General features: G+C 49.4%; 1 long non-coding RNA gene across 2 annotated transcripts in view; it reads left to right on the top strand.

The window, feature by feature from the left end:
- LOC138300869 (uncharacterized) overlaps positions 1–20972 on the top strand; it is a 339248-nt gene that overhangs the window by 143739 nt on the left and 174537 nt on the right. For both annotated transcript variants that reach the window (XR_011205031.1, XR_011205032.1), the window contains exon 2: positions 6625–6705. This is a non-coding gene — a long non-coding RNA (uncharacterized lncRNA). The remainder of the gene's footprint in view (positions 1–6624; positions 6706–20972) is intronic.

The raw sequence follows: 20972 nt of genomic DNA, 5'->3' as shown, positions 1-20972 counted from the left end.
GTCTCTACTGATACACATCATGTAATAATGCTTACAAGGCTGCCGGACAGGCTGGAGGTGCATTCGCAGCAAGGGTGTAACTATCAATAGTGCAGCAGCTGAGGTGGCATCTGGGCCTAGTGTTTGAGGGGCACTTTGTATAATTAGTGCCCAATTTCCTTACTTGTACTAGGGCCCACCGAACACTTCATGTGCCACTAATTGGCAGAGCTTCTTTTTACGGTCAGAGATTATTGTCAGTTTGCATCTGAGCCCCAGTGTGTGATCCTGAGTAGGTGCTAGAGCACAGGTTATGTGTTCATGAAGGGCCTGTGAGTGCATTTACCACTACTCAATGTGCCCGGTAGCATATGCTGCAGTTTTAGTGTGGAACTTCCTCCTAAGAAATAATTAGTAAAAATTAAATCACAGAGGCAAAGGTCACATAATGTGATTTTCAGAGCTTTGTTATGCATTTTAGCAATGTTGAAGCCTAAAAAGCACTACTTCTCTTTGGTCACAGAGTGGTGGTATATTAACTGCCCCATAGAGATTAATCTTTACAGAGGATGCCACAATTATAGAACTGATAAGCTGAGAGTGAAAGAATTGATCAGGTCATTGTTAGCGTCAGAAAAGTGTTCAAACCCACCTTAGGGACAGGGGCCAGGTGTAGCGAAGTTTTGCGAGTCGCAAATGGCCCGAATCGCAATTTGCGACCTCGCTAAATCCAAAATGGGGGGGGCAAAAATCCCATTTACGAAATGCAAATAGCGATGCGACACAGCACCAACTAGTCACAAAAAGCCCATTTTGCACATCCAGATTACCACTGATTCAGAGCAGGTGGTAACCAGAACGAAAGTATAAAAGGAGACCCAGAAGGCATCTGGATGACTCAAAATGGCTGAACTGTACATGATAGCATGGAGGAGGAGAGTCCAGGCTGCCCAGCAGAGGAGGAGGAGGAGGAGGCAGAGACAGGAGAGGATATACCGAACCAGGCAGACACTATTTCAACAAATTGAGGAGGAGATATATGACAAATATAGACTGAGCAGTGCTGTAATCTTTGAATTAATTGAACTACTGAATCCTCAGCTTGAACGACAGACAATGCGCGGCAACGCCATCCCTTCACATGTTCAAGTGCTATGCTCACTGCACCTCTTGGCCTCGGGTAGCTATCAGGGGGTGATTGCTGTGGCAGGTGGGGTATCCCAAAGTGCACTTTCACGATTCCTCAGATTTTTCCTAGATGCCATACTCACACACATGTCCAGATTTATATACCTACCCAGGAATGAGGCAGAAATTAACAGCACCAAGTTGGACTTCTACAGAATTGCCAACTTCCCCCATGTAATAGGGTGTGTGGACGGGTCACAAATACAAATTTGCCCTCCTGCAAATCTGGAATATGTGTTCCACAATAGGAAATGTACCCACTCACTAAACATCCAGGTGGTATGTGATGCCCATAATGTCATTACTGACATTGTAGCTAAATATCCAGGGAGTACACATGACTCATACATATTCAGGCACAGTGGGATACACCAACGCCTATAACGTAGGGAGTTTAGAGACGGATATCTTTTAGGTATTGCTGACTACACCCTGAAGCCATACATACAGCTCATTGTGTAACCCTATGATGCCCTGCTAAATTTGCTTTTTTTGTCAAACAGGTGACAGTGCATATGCCCTGAGACCATGGATACTCACCCCGTACCTAACACCTGGCAATCAGAACGAGAGGCGATACATCATTACACATTGGCTGACCAGAATTGTAGTGGAGAGGACCTTTGGCTTGTTAAAGGCAAGATTCAGATGCCTCCAAAAAAGTGGAGGTGCTCTCCAGTATGCCCCAGAAACAGCATGTAAGATAGTTGCCGCCTACACAACATTGCCACCAGACGTGGGCTACATCTCACCCCTGAAGACACAGACACGGAGGATGAGGAGCAAGAGCTACCACACCAACAGCCTGGGGATAGAAGCATCTCAAATGAGGGCAGACAGAGGCGGAACCACATTGCGACCCAATACTTTGGCAGATACGTGGCAACTGTGACCACACTCACTAATGTCAGACACACATAGCCCAGTTGTGTAATCACACAAACAAAACCTTTTTATTTCAAAACTATGAAAAATACAGAAATTGTGCTGTATGCCACTGTCTTGAATTGTCAATTGTCATTTAAGACACATTAATTGCATGTGCCTTATTCAGAGTACAGTTTGGTGGCTCACACCCTCCTCCTACCACAGCCACCATGGCTCATTCCTGGTGGGTCCCCTGACCCCTGCCTTGCACTGTTACTCCGCAGCACATAGGAATCGCTGGCAGACACACTGCTTATGGTCGACCCCTCCTCGCTGTCCTGCGTGGTATCCTCTGTGCCCCTTGCAGCCTGCCTGGTCTCCATTAGGTCTACCGCATGGCTGATGCAACCAAGTCTCCATGCCACATCCCCTGCAAAATGACCTAGTTCAACCTGCAGGCTGACAGTACGCCTTGACAGGCATGTGGTGTTAGTAGCAAGGCGCCCAATGGATGCTGCCAGTCTGTCAAAGAGGGCAGCAGTGTTGCGCTCCATGCGCCTTGCCTGTGCCCTGTCTGCCACAAGTTCAGTGACCAAATGTTCAATGGCCTGTGTCAAGTTCCCCAGATGTTGGTTCATGTGTTGGAACTGACTGTCCACATTTGCCATCCCATGGGTCATGGTGGTCTGCAGTCTATTAAGATTCCTATTTATTGACCACAATTGTCTGTTTTGCAGGCGCTGACCCTGAACCAGTGATGCCTTCAGTCCCGCAAACTCTACGTCTGCGTCATCATCCCGGGGCACAGACTGCACTCTGCGCCGGCATCTGCGTACTGCTCCAGCTGCTGGCTCTGTGCGCCTCTCTGTGGGGCTTGGCCCTGGTGCTATCCCTGCTGCCTCCATGTCCTGCGTTGGATATTCCCTTCCATGGACTCTGGTGGTGTTCTGCTGGGCCCTGCTGTGTCACTGGCAGGCTCCTGCTGTGGGTCTGGCCCATGTACCTCTCCCTGCATGTGTTCACTGCTGGGGGTGCCTTGTGGGAGACCTGTGGGACATAGGGAATACACTGTGAGTCTCGCACATCTGTTTTATGCCTCATAATAAACATTTGCCTATTTTTGAACAACTGTACTACATTGCCCATAATGCACTATTCTAGAGGTTGCTAGACTGGAATGGAGCTAGTCTGGTGGTGCCTGCTGCTGTGTACTGGGATAGTGTGTATACTGCATTTGTGGGTGTCGAAGCATATCTCATGGTACTCACTTTTTGATGTCCCAGGTGCTGAACTGTCCAATTCTCCCATGCCCAGTACGGCCTCTGGCTCCAGTGTCTGCTCCAGCATGCTTTCCAGGGCTGTGGGTGGTGGTACGGTGGATGGGCCTCCTCCGGTGCCCCTCATCTCCCTCATGCGCTCCGCAACCCTCTAATTGGTCCTGGAGCGCAGGTCATACCACCATTTGCGGATTTCCTCTAGGGTGCGGTGGCTTACCCTAATGGCATTAATTTTTTCTTGTATTTTTTGCCATATCCTTTTCTTCTGAGTGTCAAGGACACTCATTGCTGCCTTTCCAAAGAGTTTGTCACCGTGCAGGCAGCACTCTTCTGTAAGTACCTCCAACTCCTTGTCGGAGAATGTAATTTTTCTCCTTCTGCCAGCACTGCCTGTCTCCTCCGTGATTGCTGCAGCTCCTCTCCCCTGGGTGTGGCTCAGCAGTTTGGGATGGGTGTGGTCCTCCCTCCTCCCAGTTCTATTTGGTGACTTTCTGGTCATCACCAAGAGCCAGGAAGTGGGTTTCCCAACTGTTATATTGCACCTGCAGGCAATTTGGGAGGCAGTCGCAATTTGCGACATCGGACCACACCCTTCGCGCAAATTGCAAGCTCGCTTTTAGCGAGTTCGCAAATTGTGACATTGCTAAAAACAGAGGTTGCAAAATGCGGTGCGACACCTCTGCGACTCGCAATTTGGTATCGCGAATCTTTCTTGCATTTGGTTTTGCGAGTCAGAAATAGCGATTCGCATGGACTCGCTATTTCCGATTCGCAAAATTTTACCTACCTACATCTGGCCCCAGAAGTACTAACTTCTGGGAGGTGGGGGAAGAATACAATCATAAAGAGTAGGACAGGTTCGGGGCAGCCATAAAGATTTCTTGAATGTTTCATGAGCCGTGATGGATGACGAACTGTCACATGGTGCAAAAAAGAGTTTATGGTAAGTAACGGATGAGAAAGTGGGCACCCAACACGAGCCTTGCCAAGCCAATGGATAACACAGTTGTGGCTTGCTTTTGGAGCAGTTTTGTTTTTGTACTAGGCCTGAAAGAAGAGGACTGTTGCAGCTTTACCTGTTTAATGAACAAAACATACACAGACGCATCCTATTCTGTGCATGTTTTGGAAGTGATGAACATTGCTGTTGCCTGCGCTGTACTGGTCTAACGGGAAAAAGGCTTGCATAACTACTGGCCAAGCTGTCCGGGTGTTATGTGAAGGAAGCTTGCACAGCATGGCCACAAGAACAAAGCTAGTGATGGCAGTGCCGTCCTGTTGCCAAGTATATATTTTTTCAAACACAGAGCACCAATGTTGATGATGCACTGGAGGTTTTCTCTCTGTACACGTGGGGAAGTAGTGCTTTTTTCCCTGTCCAGTCCGGCCATGGTTGTCATGGTGGACCTTAGTGGTACAAATTCCAAGGAATGCCTTTGTCTTGTCGGTGTCAGAACTGCTCCAAGGGTTTTTCCAATAATGGAGTGATCGGCATCCCTGCGACCAGACAAACAATATTGCCCTGCTTCATAAATTAATTGGGGAACCAGAAGGTCTGACTGAACATGTCTGTGAGGTGAAGTTCACATACAGTCAGCCTATAATCTCCCATTTTTTAAAATCAAACAACCCAAGTGTGACCGTAGAGCGTACTCAACTAACATGTTTAAAGGTGTATTCTTTGACACTAGATTTATCACCATAACTTCTGCTTATTTTCCGTGCCGAAGACATCTTATGGGTGGATTGCACCTGCTAATATGTGTGCATGGTAAGGTGCCCCCTCACCATGCTATGCAGGGATGGCCTATAAGGTTTCATTATGCCACTGCCTGAATCTGTGTGCGGTCTGTAGAACAGAAACACAAATTCATTTTTTTTATTTGAACGTATTGTTTCTCTATTTTACTTTTCTTTCTTTTTTTGAAAGTTTGACCAAGTGCACACGTGGGGCCCATATTTACAAGAAAGTAGTGCATCTACTATGATGCACCACTTTTCTAGCCCCCCCTGCTTGCCCTCTAACGTCATCATGGTAGCGCAGTACTTACAATACGGCACACCATGGCTCACATTAGCACAATAGCATCAACATTTTTGGCACTATTGTGGCGCATTGGTCGACTAGAGCCAAAAATTATGGCATAAGTCCAGCAATGCGTTAGGAGGTCAATTGGAAACAATGGGAGCGTCACTTTAATGCCTGCATTGGCAGGTGTTAAAAATGATGGGGAAAATGGTGCAGTGAAATCTCATAAATGTCACCATTGCCATTTACTTGGGCCTCCTAACTGGGAAACGTGCCCCTTGCATACATTATACCTGGTGCAGGCATAATGTGGTGCAAGGGGTTACAAAGTGGCACAATGTATGCATTGCGCCACTTTGTAAATATGACATGGGGATATGGCCTCCTTAACGCCACAATAGAGTAAAAGAAATTATGCTAGTGTGGCGCAGGGGGCTTGTAAATATGCCCCATGGTGGCCTATTTGTCTCTATTTCAAAGGCTTTCAGTGAAGCTTTCAATTGAAGCTTAAAATATCTAGGCAATGACGTCCAAATCACCTCAGCCTTTCTTTGTTATTTATCTTTTATAATTGATTATCTGATTTAGGCGATCCTTGCTTTACAATCATCAGTGACAAGTCTGTAGGTGACACAGATATCCACACTAGAGACATTTTAAGACATGGGCAAAGTGATTTTTGTCTCTAATACACCTATATTCTTATATAGTTACACATCTCTTGATCTCTCTGGCTAGCAATAACTCTGACTGTGTCTCTTTGCCATGTCTTCTTCAAATGTTTTAGGGCACCTGGAGAGACGTGTTTCAACTGTTTTTGTGTGACTCAGTTTCTGAAAGTTCATTTAGTAGGCATCAAGCAGGCTTGAATTAGCAGAAAATGGTAATAGTATTCAAAGTTGTTCCAGCATTGGTCCACAAAATATGTATTGGCAGGGCCCCAAAAACCCTTAAGACGGCCCAGGTACAATCTCTGATATTCCACACATCTCTTTGCTTTTATATCCTGAAGCAGTAAGGTAACAATTAGGTCTGGTTGGAGAAAGTTATGGATCATTTAAGTGAGAAAGAGAGGGACTTCAGCTCAGCCTTTGGTTGCTAAAGTTATCAATTTCAGAAGCGTCCCCTAAAGCATCCCCTACATTCATCAGAGCTGAGCAATTTCAGGTGCTATTTTCATAACCATCAGCATGCATTCATTAACTATTGGATAACTTTGTCATTCATACAAGCATTAGCCCATGCTTCTTAGAACCCTAACAATACTTGTGTCATTCATTACAGATTATCGTGGTGAAAAATGTTGTGTGTCAAAAATATCTTTGAAAAAATCTTGAGGACCCAAATATCAAGAAGTACAAATAGGTAAATATATATTTATTATTATCTCCATATCTACGTACCTTGTAGATATACATAGTGTAACGTATTTACAGGTGGAGTTTAGTATACTAAATGTTGTCTATTATAGAAACTTGCCTTCATGATCATTTTGTCCACATCATTTCTCTAATGATATTGCTGTCACAATATATTTTCTATAATATTCTGATCAAACACCCATTCGATCGGTGCAACAGTCAAACGATTTCACACAGAAGGGGCGACGCCACCACCCACAGTAGAGCAGTAAAGTAGCACAAGAGCAGTCCTGTCTACGGAAACACCTCAGTAGGCACCGGACACGTATCTCCCTCAACACTTCCAGGTCATCAACTATCCGTCCATGCAGGCAGGGTTGCGGTGTCTGTTGATTCTGCACCTGTATTGCTGCATGTTCGCTTCACAGCTGCCTACCGCTGCTGCTGAGTTCGACACTGCAATATGGTCAGCTTTTAGCCTGAAATCTCCGGTGTTGTGGTGTGCCTTGCGGTTAGCCACTGCACCAGGGTCCTGGACAAGAAGGGCCTGTGTGATACAAACAGTAGATTTTCCGGTTATTTATGGATAGAGTGCAACATTCTGTGACAAAGAATCATGTGTAGAGGACAAGGCTGTCCTTCTTTTAATCAGATTTGTGAGTATGTCCATTTCTTGTAATTCATATTTGATTCGGAGGCTAAACTTGTGATCCGACCTTCATTATATTCCTGGTTACTCTCTGATTTAGCTTTTGATTTCGAGTTTTATTAAAATTAATGTATTTTTTTTACACCTCGGCATTACTAATAGCTGGAATACTTGCTTAGTTCAAACAGTAAAACCGTGGTTGCTTTCAATGTCGACCCTACCTAGTATTGGGAATGACTCTCTCTAGAGGAGCTCGTAACATGTTAAATGTGAACATTAAAGTGGATACAGAGTGCACAAACCTTCCTTCATTCTATATTTGTGGCAAATTGAAGCTTTTATTTACCACCATATCCTTTGCTGCGTTCAGTGCTTTAAGTGTGAGATGACGCCACCTTTTGGGTGTGTTTGAAAAGCTTACAGGACTATTAATTTATGAGCATGACCAAAGAGGTACGGTATCTGCACAAAATACAATTTGTCAAAATATTGTGTTCAAATTATTGTTTACAAAATATCGCAGTTTATAATAGAAAATCTACACCCCATGGCATGATGTGTTAAATAATTCTATTCTGACACACAACCAGTCAAACAAGCAGAAATAAGAACATTTATAGGAGGTGAAGGGAAGATTTATCAAGATTTTGCACCAGTACAAAGCCACAAAAAGTGATTAAAAGCAGTGCCTAGTCTTGCTAAACTATTTACTTTCCAGTGTTAAACTTTATTTGTGAATAAATGTTGCCTTAAAGTAGTACAAAGTAGCGCCTTATGCTACCTAGAGTTGCGAATCGTCAAAAGGGATCCATTAGGAGGTACTTGGCCACTCTCACACTACCACGCATGGTTTTTGACAGAAAGCTCCGTCTACAATCATTTGTAGACAGAGGTTTGGGCCAAAGGTAATGCCACCATTAGGCAAGAGTTAACTTGGGAAAATGTTTTCATTTCTCCAAACTTTTGAAATTGTGCATGTGGGCTGCATTGTATTAGCACACAAATAATGTTTGAACAGCTTTAGAGTTGGTTGATGACATTACAACCCAAGCATTTACCACACACATCCTTTACCATGCAATGCCTTTACCATGAAAATAACTTCACCATCCATACCCGTACAATTAAATGGTATTTATTTTTGTAACATTACCACCCCATCATTTTTACAGGTGCGTTCCTGTGAGTCTGCAGTTAATGAAAGGCATGTTGTGTGTGAAAGATAGTCGGTTATGGGAGGATAATTTGAAAAGGACAAAATGTGTGCTAACAAACTTAGAAGAAAGATTTCTTGTTTGTGTACCCAGTACCGAAAGACATTCAAGGTCATCCTGATGTCCAAATCTTGGGATGCGAAGTTCAATGGGAGTTGCCAAATACAGCTGTGCAAAGACAATGGAAAATTACTGGTCTGGATGGTGTAGGCTTCTCGAAGTTTCTGTTGGTTTAATCAGTATACTCCTAGTTAGATGAGGACAGATTCCCTTTAGCCTTTGATGAAAGCAGATGCCTTGGAGACTTGGAGGGGTACAGACCTCTACATACCTATTCCATTGGCTTCATGCTATACATCACCTCTCTATCAGAATATATACTGAGGTTTCTGGTGTGCTGACACTTTCTGATATTCTTATTAATTCCTACATTTCCTAACAATCAAGTAGGATTTCTTTTAGTTTAGGTAAAAGCACTTGGTTAACCTAGGTTATCCAATAATTAAGCAAAAGGATTGTGACCTACACACTGATCATCAGATTGTATTTCTCATCATTTTCATTGCTTCAACTGAAATTCTTGTATGTCTTATGCTCATATGACTTAATTTCTTTTGACACTTTACTTCTCCTTTGGTGATTTTGTACTTATATGCTATGCTCTTGAGATTAATTTATATCAGTTTGGCTCTTAAATTGGAATAAATCTTTGAACTTTCCCCTCTGCCTCCTGGATTTAATGGGCCCTATTATAACTTTGGCAGTCCGAGGAATGCCAAAGCCCCAGTGGTGGTTGGACTGCCACACTCCTGGTGGTCTGACTGCCAGATTACAACCCTGGTGGTCGGACTTCCAGGGGAGTGCTGGCACCTCCAGGATCATGGATCCCGGCGTGGTGCTGGCAGTCGGAGTTGACCAAATAGAGTACACTGTTATTGATCTGAAGTATTACTTTGAGCTCTTCCTTGCCCATCAGGACTCTTAAGTAGGCCTGGCAGAAGAAAAGAAGCAAGAATTGGGGCCACAAGCATCATCACTACAAAACCAGAAGAAAAATAAAAAATGCAGTAATGGATGATCTACTAATTTCAGGCATATATCAGCCTGAGCTCTGCTTGGTGGGTCTGACTTCAAACATGCTTTTTCTGTCTCTCTTTACACTATCCTCTACGAATCCTACTTGTGTGCCTGTTTGTATATTGGAATCTCTGTCTGGGTTCCTACAAGTTTGTTGGTGTCTGCATGGTTGTCCTTATTCGTATTGAAAGGCCAAAATATATGCAATGTCCTAACAACTCAAATTTGCTGTGACCACTAAAACATACCCAATTATTTTAGTTTTTTCAACAAATGACTCAACAATCGTATTTTTTAATGTTTTAATTTTGTGTGGTTTACCTTCTCAACTGGCTTGTCCTAGTGTAGATATTAGTGCTGGATAGTGTGCAAATGTGCTGTGCATGCTGAGTTGCTGTGATGCAGGAAAGTCTCATATTTGGAAGCCTGGAGCAAACAGTTTGCTTCCTCCAGGGAGAAAGGCAAGAGCTGGGAAGTAATGGAACACAGTGCCTTGGGGGTTGCTGTTGTCTGATTGGTTGACCACACCTGTGTGCATATGTTATATTGAGACTCGATGTCTCTGAAACTGTAATCGTAGGGATAAAACCTTTTTAATATATAGGCACAATGTGGTGCACCCAGACGTTCAAATTAAACATGATGTTGCAAACAAAGACCTTTACAATGTATCCTTTAGTTACAATTTACCACTCTCTTCAATTACTTTCAAGGCAGTGCCCAATTACCATCCAAAAGCAACTGCTTTTTGTTCTAAGTAGCATTCTGTCATCAACTCTTCCTTTTCAGAAGTACAATTTGTCAATTTCAATGATGTTTATTGTATGGTTGGGCTTAATGTTTCGTTCCACCTGTTGAATTGGTGAAATTCTGGCCATTCAGAGTTACTCTTTAACATGGAGTTCTTCCTAAATTACACCAATCATTGCGTGGTGGAATTTTGCTCCTGCAAGGCTCCAGAAAATGCGAGCTTGTGAGGTTGAGCAAGATTTGGGATACTCAAGCACGATTTTCTAACACTGGTGGCTGTGGACGGTTATGTTTGAGAGGACTGCCTCTCAAGTATATTTACTGCCACTCAAGAAGTTTTTCTACTCAACAGGCAGAAAAAGCAACATGAGTGGCTGTCCGATCTTGCGCAATGCCTGGTGCTATTTGCTATTGGTGCTAAATTGCAGCGCAAGCTCCATATTTTTGACCTGTGGGTGGAACTCAGTGGAATCTCCATAAGTTTTTATGTAACTTTGTGGAATTCTGCTGAATGAAACTCAGTGAGTTCCACCCACCCCTATGCTATTGTTTCCACACTGATGTTTTTTGTCCCCACAACACATTGCATGTTCTGTTGTTTTCGAGATATGCTACTTTCTATATTGTTTCGTATGTTTTAACATATACCTTCATTGCACTTTAATTAAGCCCTTTGAGAGTGGGTGGATGACTTTCCTTGCTGTGGCCCAGCTGTTGATTTGATGGTTTTCCTTCATATTTTTGTGCAGGAGAATTTCACTCTGACAGCTTTTTGATTGGTAAATGTGTGCATTTCAACTGTTGATTTTAGGGAAGTACTGGCTGAATCATTAGTTTGCTTGACCGTTGTTATTCTAAAGTTAATCATCACTACCTAGCAATAGAGATTTTATTTAGGACACAAACCATGAACAAAAATCTATAGAATTGCCATAGAGAATAGATATTTTTATGATGAAAACAGGCACCCTCTTCTATCTTGGCTGCGGAAAACAAAAGTACAGTTACCTCTCTGACATTGTTTGTTTCCACTTTCAATAAAAGGCTTTCAAGGACATCAGCTCTACTCATTATGATCTGGAATCCTGATATTGAATGGGCAGGGGTGCCCACCTGTGGGTCCTTGAGTAATATCCAAAGGTACTGCAGCTGATTGTAATATGGATATATCTGAACCAATAGACCGGTAGTAACGACCTAAGTACTGCAGCCTGCTACCAAAAGATTTGTTTCGGACTATGAGGACCTCTAGTGCCATCTAAACATACTACAGCCGGATAAATAATTTACGTATTTATGACTTTGTGGCTGTATTTTCTACAAAAAATAATTTCCAAAAATAGCTGTGAAATAAGTTCATTTGGATAAGTTATGTCTTTGTCCTGCTGACATTACAGAACTGTATTTCATTTTAGTCATCACTGTTTTCTCTTTTTTTCTATTTCTGGCTTACATGTTTCTAACAACGAGTACCTAGTATTGTCTATAAATATTATGGGCCTCAATACCAGTCTGGCGGCCTGATGGTAAGACTGTTGTGGTCGCAGCTGCTAAAAGACCGCCATGTAGGCGGTCATACAGACCACCGTATTATGAGTTACACAGGCTGGACCACCGAAACCCCGCCAAAATGCCGATACTGCCAGGAATCCTGAGGGCGGGAAAGAGGCTCAACCCACCACCAGCACCGCCAGCCGTCAGAAATCCTCCGAACCAATTCCGACCCACAAATCACAAAAACGGTTCTCTCATGCGGAAAAAAAATGGTGGTGCGAACCGTGGCCGTTGGCAGTCTACACAGTAATACGATACACCACATTGGATAACTTGAATTCCACACATCTGACATACATCCACACATCCGACACACCTACAAACTGCACCATAAAACACAACCCTTCACACCCCATAATCCTTTGCTTTAAAAATGCCAAACACAGCTAGACAGAGGCCACACACCGAAGTTAGGATCCATAGAATAGACACCTCTCACCACTCCAAATACCACTCATCCCCCACCTGCACATAATACATATCACACAATGGGGGTCATTCTGACCTCGGCGGTAAAAGGTGCTTACCGCCGGTCAGAAGACCGCCATAACACCGCCGCGGCAAACGGCCACTTTCATTCTGACCCGCAACTTGCAAACTGCCAAAAACCCGACATCCACAAAAGTCCGCCACACCAAAGGTCAGTGAAAAAGTGGCGATGACCAAACCTCCACCGTCACGCCAACAGAAATACGCCCACACTATCACGACACACGAATCCACGCGGCGGTCTTTCAAACGCGGTATTCCATTGGCGGTACACACCGCCGCGGTCAAAATACACACACACATAGAAAACTCAGCCACATTGGTCATTTTGAAACACACACACCTGATACACATACTAACACCACTCCCACACTCCAACACAATATAAAACACACACCCACATCACCCACAAACCCCTACGACCCGAAATTATTGACGAAGGCTAGAGAGAGAGCACAGAATAGACAATCCCACAACACAGAGGCACACAACACCATCACCCACACAGAATCCACGCACCAAACACCACACACCACCACACGCACCACACTCATCACCACAAACGCCACCCCACACCTCATCCACACCACCCCATGGCACCCCAAAGACACCCCAGGTTCACTGACGCAGAACTCAGGGTCATGGTGGAGGAAATAGTCCGTGTAGAGCCCCAGCTCTTCGGGCACAGGTGCAGCACACCACAATTGCCAGGAAGGTGGAGCTATGGCAAAGGATAGTGGACAGGGTCAACGCGGTGGGACAGCATCCACGCAATCGGGATGACATAAGGAAGCGCTGGAATGACCTACGGGGGAAGGTGCGTTCCATGGTATCAAGGCACAACATTGCGGTGCAGAAGACTGGCAGCGGACCCCCACCTACTCCCCCAGAATTTACAGCATGGGAGGAGGAAGTCTTGCACATCCTGCATCCTGAGGGCCTCGCAGGAGTAGGCGGAGGAATGGACTCTGGTGAGTCAAATCTTCACTACTGCTTCCCACCCCACCTGCATGCCAGCACATACCCCCACCCTCACCCCCACACCCATCACACCAACTCCTTGCAAATGGCTCACCATCACAACCCACCCATCCCAACACCAAACCCTGCATGCGACCACAAAGCATGGACACCCATCACCAAAGCATGCCCACTGCACACACACATCACCCCCACAAGCCACCCTCACAAAAGCCCCCACAAGGGAATGCCTGCACTTGGGTACACGGACACCCACCCATCACACGAAATGCCACACACAGAAGCAATAACCATACCTTTATACCCCTGCAGGACCCGAACGCCACCACACCGCCACGGAGGGTACAGAGACGTCCATCCCACCCCCAGAAGAGGCCCCCAGCGATGACAGCAGCTCTGTCTCCCTGGACCCAGATGACCAGCCCGGCCCATCGGGGACCTCTGGACAGTCGGTTCCCCACAGACAGCCACAGGCTACACCAGACCCAACCCCCTCTGGGAACACCAGCACAGCTCCCACCCAGCGGGCCCATGCCTCTGTCTCCAGGACACGTCAATCAGCGGTGTGTCCACCACTACAGGGCACCAAGGTTGACCCACCACCCCAACAACAACAGGGACCTGGGGGCAGTGGTAGTGGGCACACCGTTCAGGGGACAGAGGCCCAGGAACACAGGGGAACTGGGAGGGCTGCTGTGCGACAGGGGGGGACAGGCCCAGGGAACCGACTCGCCAAGAGGCCCTCTCCTCCATCATGGGAGCTTACCACCACTCCCAGGAGACGATGGCGACAGTACTGGCCAGGTTCCAGGAGATCCAGGCACTGCTGGAGGAACGGTACATGGGGTTCAGAGAGGAACTGAGGAACATCGGTTCCGCAATGGGGACCATCGTCGTGGCCCTTAACCAGATAGTCACCACATTGCGGGACCATGTGGCACCCCAAAGGGCCCCTGTCACTAGCCCAGGCCAGGAACAGCCTACCACCTCCGCCGGCGCTAGTGGACAGGAGGCGCCCACACAACGATAGGCCACCAGAACCCCACCTCCTGCAGAAGAAGAACCACCCCGCAAGCGGAACCTGAGATCTCACAAGAAGACAGAGTAGTATTGCAAGACCCCCGCCAGCATAAGATACCCCCTGATGTCATCCCACTGTCCCACATTGTCACCCTGTCCAACCTTTAACTGCCCCTGCTCCATCCTTCCACAGGCATATGGACAATGCACCTGTGAGACTGAGAACTGGACTCTGCCATGGACATTACTCCACCCCCACCCATCACCATTTTACAATCATGTACCTATATGTAAGCACTTAAAATAAATCACTTATTGCACTTAAAATAACAGGAGTCTGCTTGTATTCTTAACAAATGTATTACACATAACGGTGCAATAATGTCCAGTTACTTTGTGATGACAACATACCAATTTCAATAAGCTTTAGTCCATGGGCAAACAAAGCAGAAGTCACGCAGTGGGTCATACAGCTCTGAAAAGGGAAGGGAAAGTCACAAATCAGTTAACAGGAACTGGGGGGAAACACAGACAGTAGAGACGCATGAGGCCTTAAGTAAATGTAAAATGGCATGGGTGATTCTTACCTGTGTGCTACTGAAAATATTGTTGTATGACTGTATCCCTGTTGTCCGTGTCGTCCCCGTCGTCTTCCTCCTCTTCACTCTCCACAGGCTCCACAGCTGCTACAACACCACCATCTGGACCATCCTCCTGCAGAAAAGGCACCTGGCGTCGCAAAGCAAGATTGTGAAGCATATAGCAGGCCACGATGATATGGCACACCTTCTTTGGTGAGTACATTAGGGATCCCCCTGTCATATGCAGGCACCTAAACCTGGCCTTCAGGACCCCGAAGGTCCTTTCTATGATCCTCCTAGTTCGCCCATGGGCCTCATTGTACCGTTCCTCTGCCCTGGTCCGGGGATTCCTCACTGGGGTCAGTAGCCACGACAGGTTGGGGTAACCAGAGTCACCAATTAGCCACACACGGTGTCTCTGTAGCTGTTCCATCACATAAGGGATGCTGCTATTTCGCATGACATACGCGTCATGCACTGACCCAGGGAACTTGGCATTTACATGGGAGATGTACTGGTCAGCCAAACAGACCACCTGGACATTCATCGAATGATAACTTTTTCTGTTTCTGTACACCTGCTCACTTTCTTTGGGGGGAACCAAAGCCACATGGGTGCCATCAATGGCACCAATGATGTTGGGGATATGTCCAAGGGCATAGAAATCACCCTTCACTGTAGCCAAATCGCCCACCTCAGGGAAAATAATGTAGCTCCGCATGTATTTCATCAGGGCAGACAACACTCTGAACAAAACCTTAGAAAACATAGGCTGAGACATCCCAGATGAAATGGCCACTGTTGTCTGAAAAGACCCACTTGCCAAAAAATGGAGTACTGACAGAACCTGCACCAGAGGGGGAATCCCTGTGGGTTGGCGGATGGGGGACATCAGGTCTGGCTCCAGCTGGGCACATAGTTCATGTATAGTTGCTCTGTCAAGCCTGTATGTAAGTATGATATGTCGTTCTTCCATTGTCGACAGGTCCACCAGCGGTGGGTGCACGGGAGGATTCATCCTTCTTCTCGCAAGTCCCAGCGGACGGTGCCTAGGAAGGACAACATGGAGCACAGAGTCAAGCAACCCACAGGTTCGTTCACACAGCTTGCACAGTACACGAATCGCTATGCATTGAAAGGCTTGTATGAGTGGCAATTCAAGGCCTAGGCCTGTGTGACGCAGTAGAAATTATGCCATGTGGGCCCTTGAAATGGCGGTTGCCTGACCTGTGAAGTGTGACAGTGGGATGTGAGGTCAATGCGCTGGCGTGGCACACCGTGGCGGTAGGCGATCGAAGACCGCAGTGCTAAGCCGCATTGGTTAACATTGCACCCTATGGGTTTCAGTAGCCAATGAGGATGGGTGCCTGCGGTCGTGGTACTCACCGCCGCGGGCGTGACCGCCATTTTCTATCTGATTAATCACTCGAGACCTGATCATCCACAGGAGAGGACCGATACTGCAAGTGCTGCTGTGACCTCGGTCTGGGAGATACAATGGCTGCTGCGACTGGGGAAAGGGCCCCTGCCTTCACCTCTGAAGAATTGGAGAAACTTGTTGATGGGGTCCTCCCCCAGTATGCGCTACTCTACGGTCCTCCAGACCAACAGGTTAGTACACAGGGTGCACGTTGAATGGGCTATGCCTGTGTTGAGTGGGGTGTATGTAAGATGGTGGGGAGGGGAGCGAATGAGGAGTGCAACGCACGAAAGATGAGAGCATGTGCCACATGGCAAGGTTGGGGGGGGGGAGCACTCACATTGACCAGGCAGAAAAGTGATGAGATTTCCTTTACCACCCTGTACATGTCACATAGGTCAGCGCCCATCAGAAGATCGACATTTGGCGTGCCATCGCCAAGGACGTCCGGGCCCTGGGGGTCCACAACAGACGGGGCACCCACTGCCGAAAGAGGTGGGAGGACATCCGCCGCGGGACCAGAAAGACCGCCGAGTCTCTGCTGGGGATGGCCTCCCATCGTAGGAGGGGTGCCAGCCGCCAATTGACCCCCCTGATGTCCCGGATCCTGGCGGTGGCCTACCCCGATTTGGATGGGCGCGTGAGGACATCACAGCAGACACAAGGGGGTGAGTATCAGCACATTCTATTATCTTTGCGCGCAGTGAAGGTGTCTGGGTGGGGGAGGAGGGCTGTGGCTCTCTCTAGGCCAGGGCGCATTCTGTAGGCTAGGCCCCTCCGTTAGGCATTGCCCTGTGCCCCCGCCCCCCACCTCTGTAGGGTGCCAAGTACAGCTATCCATGGTCCGGCCTCACCCATGTGTGCATTTGTCGTCCATAGACCTGTAGGCCTAGTCACAATAACTTAGTAGTGTACCCCGATTGCGCGGCGTAGTGCAGGGGGCTTCTGTGTCTGTCATCTCCGACAACGGTGTTGCCAATGCATGCACTCAACCTGTCTTCATTTCTCCCCCCACCCATTTTCTTTTTCTTCCTGTGCATGTGTGCATTAGCATCATCAGGCGGAGAAGTGGCATTGGCGCACGAGGGAGCTGCATCTCACATGGCCCCAGAGGGCCATGCAACAGACTCCGAGTACACCAGTGAGACGGAGGGCGAGTGGAGCTCCACAACGGGGACCCGTGGAGACGTCAGCGACACCGACACGTCCTCGGAAGGGAGCTCCCTTGCGGTGGCGGCAACATCCGGGCCCACCGCAACTACAGGTACAGCCGCCAACCAGCGCACCAGCCCCACCCTCCCAGCAGCCCCTCAGCCTTCGCTCCGTGCCCGCTCGCCCAGGAAGGGTGGCATCTCCTTCGCCCCAGGCACCTCAGGCCGTGCCCCAGTTACCCCTGCTGCCCTCAGTGAGGAGGTCATTGACCTCCTCAGGACCATCATTGTTGGGCAGTCTACCCTTTTGAATGCCATCCAGGGTGTAGAAAGGAAGGTGCATCGGAGCAATGCATACCTGGAGGGCATTCATTCGGGTCAGGCTGCCCATCAGCGATCGTTCAACGCTCTGGCCTCAGCACTGATGGCAGCCATTGTCCCTGTCTCTAGTCTCCCTCTTCTGACTCCCTCCACCCAGTCCCAGTCTCCTGTTCCTCTGCCTATCCCATCCACACCATCGGACCAGCCTGCACACACCTCTACACCCAAGGGCAGCTCATCCAGACATAAGCACCACAGATCCCACAAGCATTCACCCAAGCAACATCCAGATGCAGACATGCCAACAGTCACTACCACCTCCTCATCTCCCTCCTCCCTCCCTGTGACGTCTCCACTCACACCTGCATGCACACCACCATCAGCCAGTACTTCCAGCACACCCTCCATTACAGTCCGCACACGTGCAGTCACCACCCCCAACAGCCATCCACCTCACGACAGCCTCCGTCACAAGCACCTGCACCCAAAGACAGCACACTTGACTCTCCTAAAACCACATCCTCTTCCTCCACTCCCATACCCACTACACCTACCCATCCCTGTCCTTCCAAAGTGCTTTTTCTTTCCAACCTTGACCTCGTTCCAACCACTGACCCACCCCCTCCATCTGGTAAGAGTCAAAAAAGCACCTCAGCCACCACCAGCCCTGCATCTACTAGGACCATAGTGCAGGGATATTGGAGTCCACCAGCTCCTAGGGCAGGAACATCGGCCAGCAGCAAGGGGACAGCCAGCCCACCCCCTGGGAAGAGGACAAAAAAAACTAAGTGCCGGCGCGACAAGCCTGAGACGGCTGCCACCAAGGACAGTAGCCTTGCCCCGTCACCTGCCACATCATCAAAGGGAGGCAAGGGCCACAGAGCTTCAGCGAAGGAGGGCAAGGGCAGCAGGGCGGAGAAGTCAGGCAGCAGGCGAGCTGCCCAGGAGGGCCCCACCAGCCCCATTCCGGTTGTGATGGACGACACCCACGGGCCCAAGACTCCATCACAGGAGGGCCCCGCGACCGCAAGGTCGGATGGCGACTGAGCGGGAAGTCTTGGCCAGGTCTGGCTCCCTAGAAACACAGGACAAGCACCGCTGAACAGGGCCCCGCCGTGAGAAGCACCGCTGAACAGGGCCCCGCCGTGAGAAGCACCGCTGAACAGGGCCCCGCCGTGAGAAGCACCGCTGAACAGGGCCCCGCCGTGACAAGAACCGCTGAACAGGGCCCCGCAGTGAGAAGCACCGCTGAACAGGGGCCCGCCGTGACAAGCACCGCTGAACAGGGCCCCGCCGTGACAAGAACCGCTGAACAGGGCCCCGCCGTGAGAAGCACCGCTGAACAGGGCCCCGCCGTGAGAAGCACCGCTGAACAGGGCCCCGCCGTGAGAAGCACCGCTGAACAGGGCCCCGCCGTGAGAAGCACCGCTGAACAGGGCCCCGCCGTGAGAAGCACCGCTGAACAGGGCCCCGCCGTGAGAAGCACCGCTGAACAGGGCCCCGCCGTGACAAGAACCGCTGAACAGGGGCCCGCCGTGACAAGAACCGCTCCGCTGTGCCCTTCCTGTCAAGCACCGCTCCGCTGGCCACCGCCGTCTCAAGCACCGCTCCGCTGGGCCCTTCCTGTCAAGCACCGCTCCGCTGGGCCCTTCATCTCAAGCACCGCTCCGCTGGCCACCGCCGTCTCAAGCACCGCTCCGCTGGGCCCTTCCTGTCAAGCACCGCTCCGCTGGGCCCTTCATCTCAAGCACCGCTCCGCTGGGCCCTTCATCTCAAGCACCGCTCCGCTGGGCCCTTCATCTCAAGCACCGCTCCTCTGGGCCCTTCATCTCAAGCACCGCTCCTCTGGGCCCTTCATCTCAAGCACCGCTCCTCTGGGCCCTTCCTGTCAAGCACCGCTCCTCTGGGCCCTTCCTGTCAAGCACCGCTCCTCTGGGCCCTTCCTGTCAAGCACCGCTCCTCTGGGCCCTTCCTGTCAAGCACCGCTCCGCTGGGCCCTTCCTGTCAAGCACTGCTCCGCTGGCCACCGCCGTCTCAAGCACCGCTCCGCTGGGCCCTTCATCTCAAGCACCGCTCCGCTGGCCACCGCCGTCTCAAGCACCGCTCCGCTGGGCCCTTCCTGTCAAGCACCGCTCCGCTGGGCCCTTCCTGTCAAGCACCGCTCCGCTGGGCCCTTCCTGTCAAGCACCACTCCGCTGGCCACCGCCGTCTCAAGCACCGGTCCGCTGGGCCCTTCCTGTCAAGCACCGGTCCGCTGGGCCCTTCCTGTCAAGCACCGGTCTGCTGGGCCCTTCCTGTCAAGCACCGCTCCGCTGGGCCCTTCCTGTCAAGCACCGCTCCGCTGGGCCCGTCATCTCAAGCACCGCTCCGCTGGCCACCGCCGTCTCAAGCACCGCTCCGCTGGGCCCTTCCTGTCAAGCACCGCTCCGCTGGGCCCTTCATCTCAAGCACCGCTCCGCTGGCCACCGCCGTCTCAAGCACCGCTCCGCTGGGCCCTTCCTGTCAAGCACTGCTCCGCTTGGCCCTTCATTTCAAGCACCGCTCCGCTGGCCACCTCCGTCTCGAGCACTGCTCCGCTGGGCCCTTCCTGTCAAGCACCGCTCCGCTGGGCCCTTCCTGTCAAGCACCGCTCCGCTGGGCAACGCCGTCTCAAGTACCGCTGGCCCATTGACAGTGCCGGTTCTGTGTCAAGCAGGGCTTCACGAAGCACTCTGGGCACCATGCCTCCTCCATTAACAGTGGAGTCGGTAATCCATCTGATGGACTGTGGCTTGCTACTTCCCAGGATGGCACAGTGGGCAAGCCACCCACTGTAGAGACTTGTGAGACTGTGGCTTTGCACTCCCGAGGATGGGACAGTGGATGGAGGCCCCTCGTGGATCTGGCGTCGTGGACTCATGTGGCTGAGGTGCCCCCTCTTCCCCCTGAGGTGCCTGTAGTTTTATCATCTGATGCCCCAGCAGTGTTCTCTCCAATGGTATCTGGTCTCCTGTGTGGGCTTTGCCCATGTGTTTGTGCACATTGGCCCACGGACTATGGAACTTTGACAGAATGGGCAGGACTT

This window comes from Pleurodeles waltl, chromosome 6, assembly GCF_031143425.1.
Source record: "Pleurodeles waltl isolate 20211129_DDA chromosome 6, aPleWal1.hap1.20221129, whole genome shotgun sequence".
Taxonomy (NCBI): Eukaryota; Metazoa; Chordata; class Amphibia; order Caudata; family Salamandridae; genus Pleurodeles; species Pleurodeles waltl.
The sequence above is the reverse complement of the archived record's forward strand: the minus strand, read 5'-3'. Positions and strand labels throughout refer to the sequence as shown.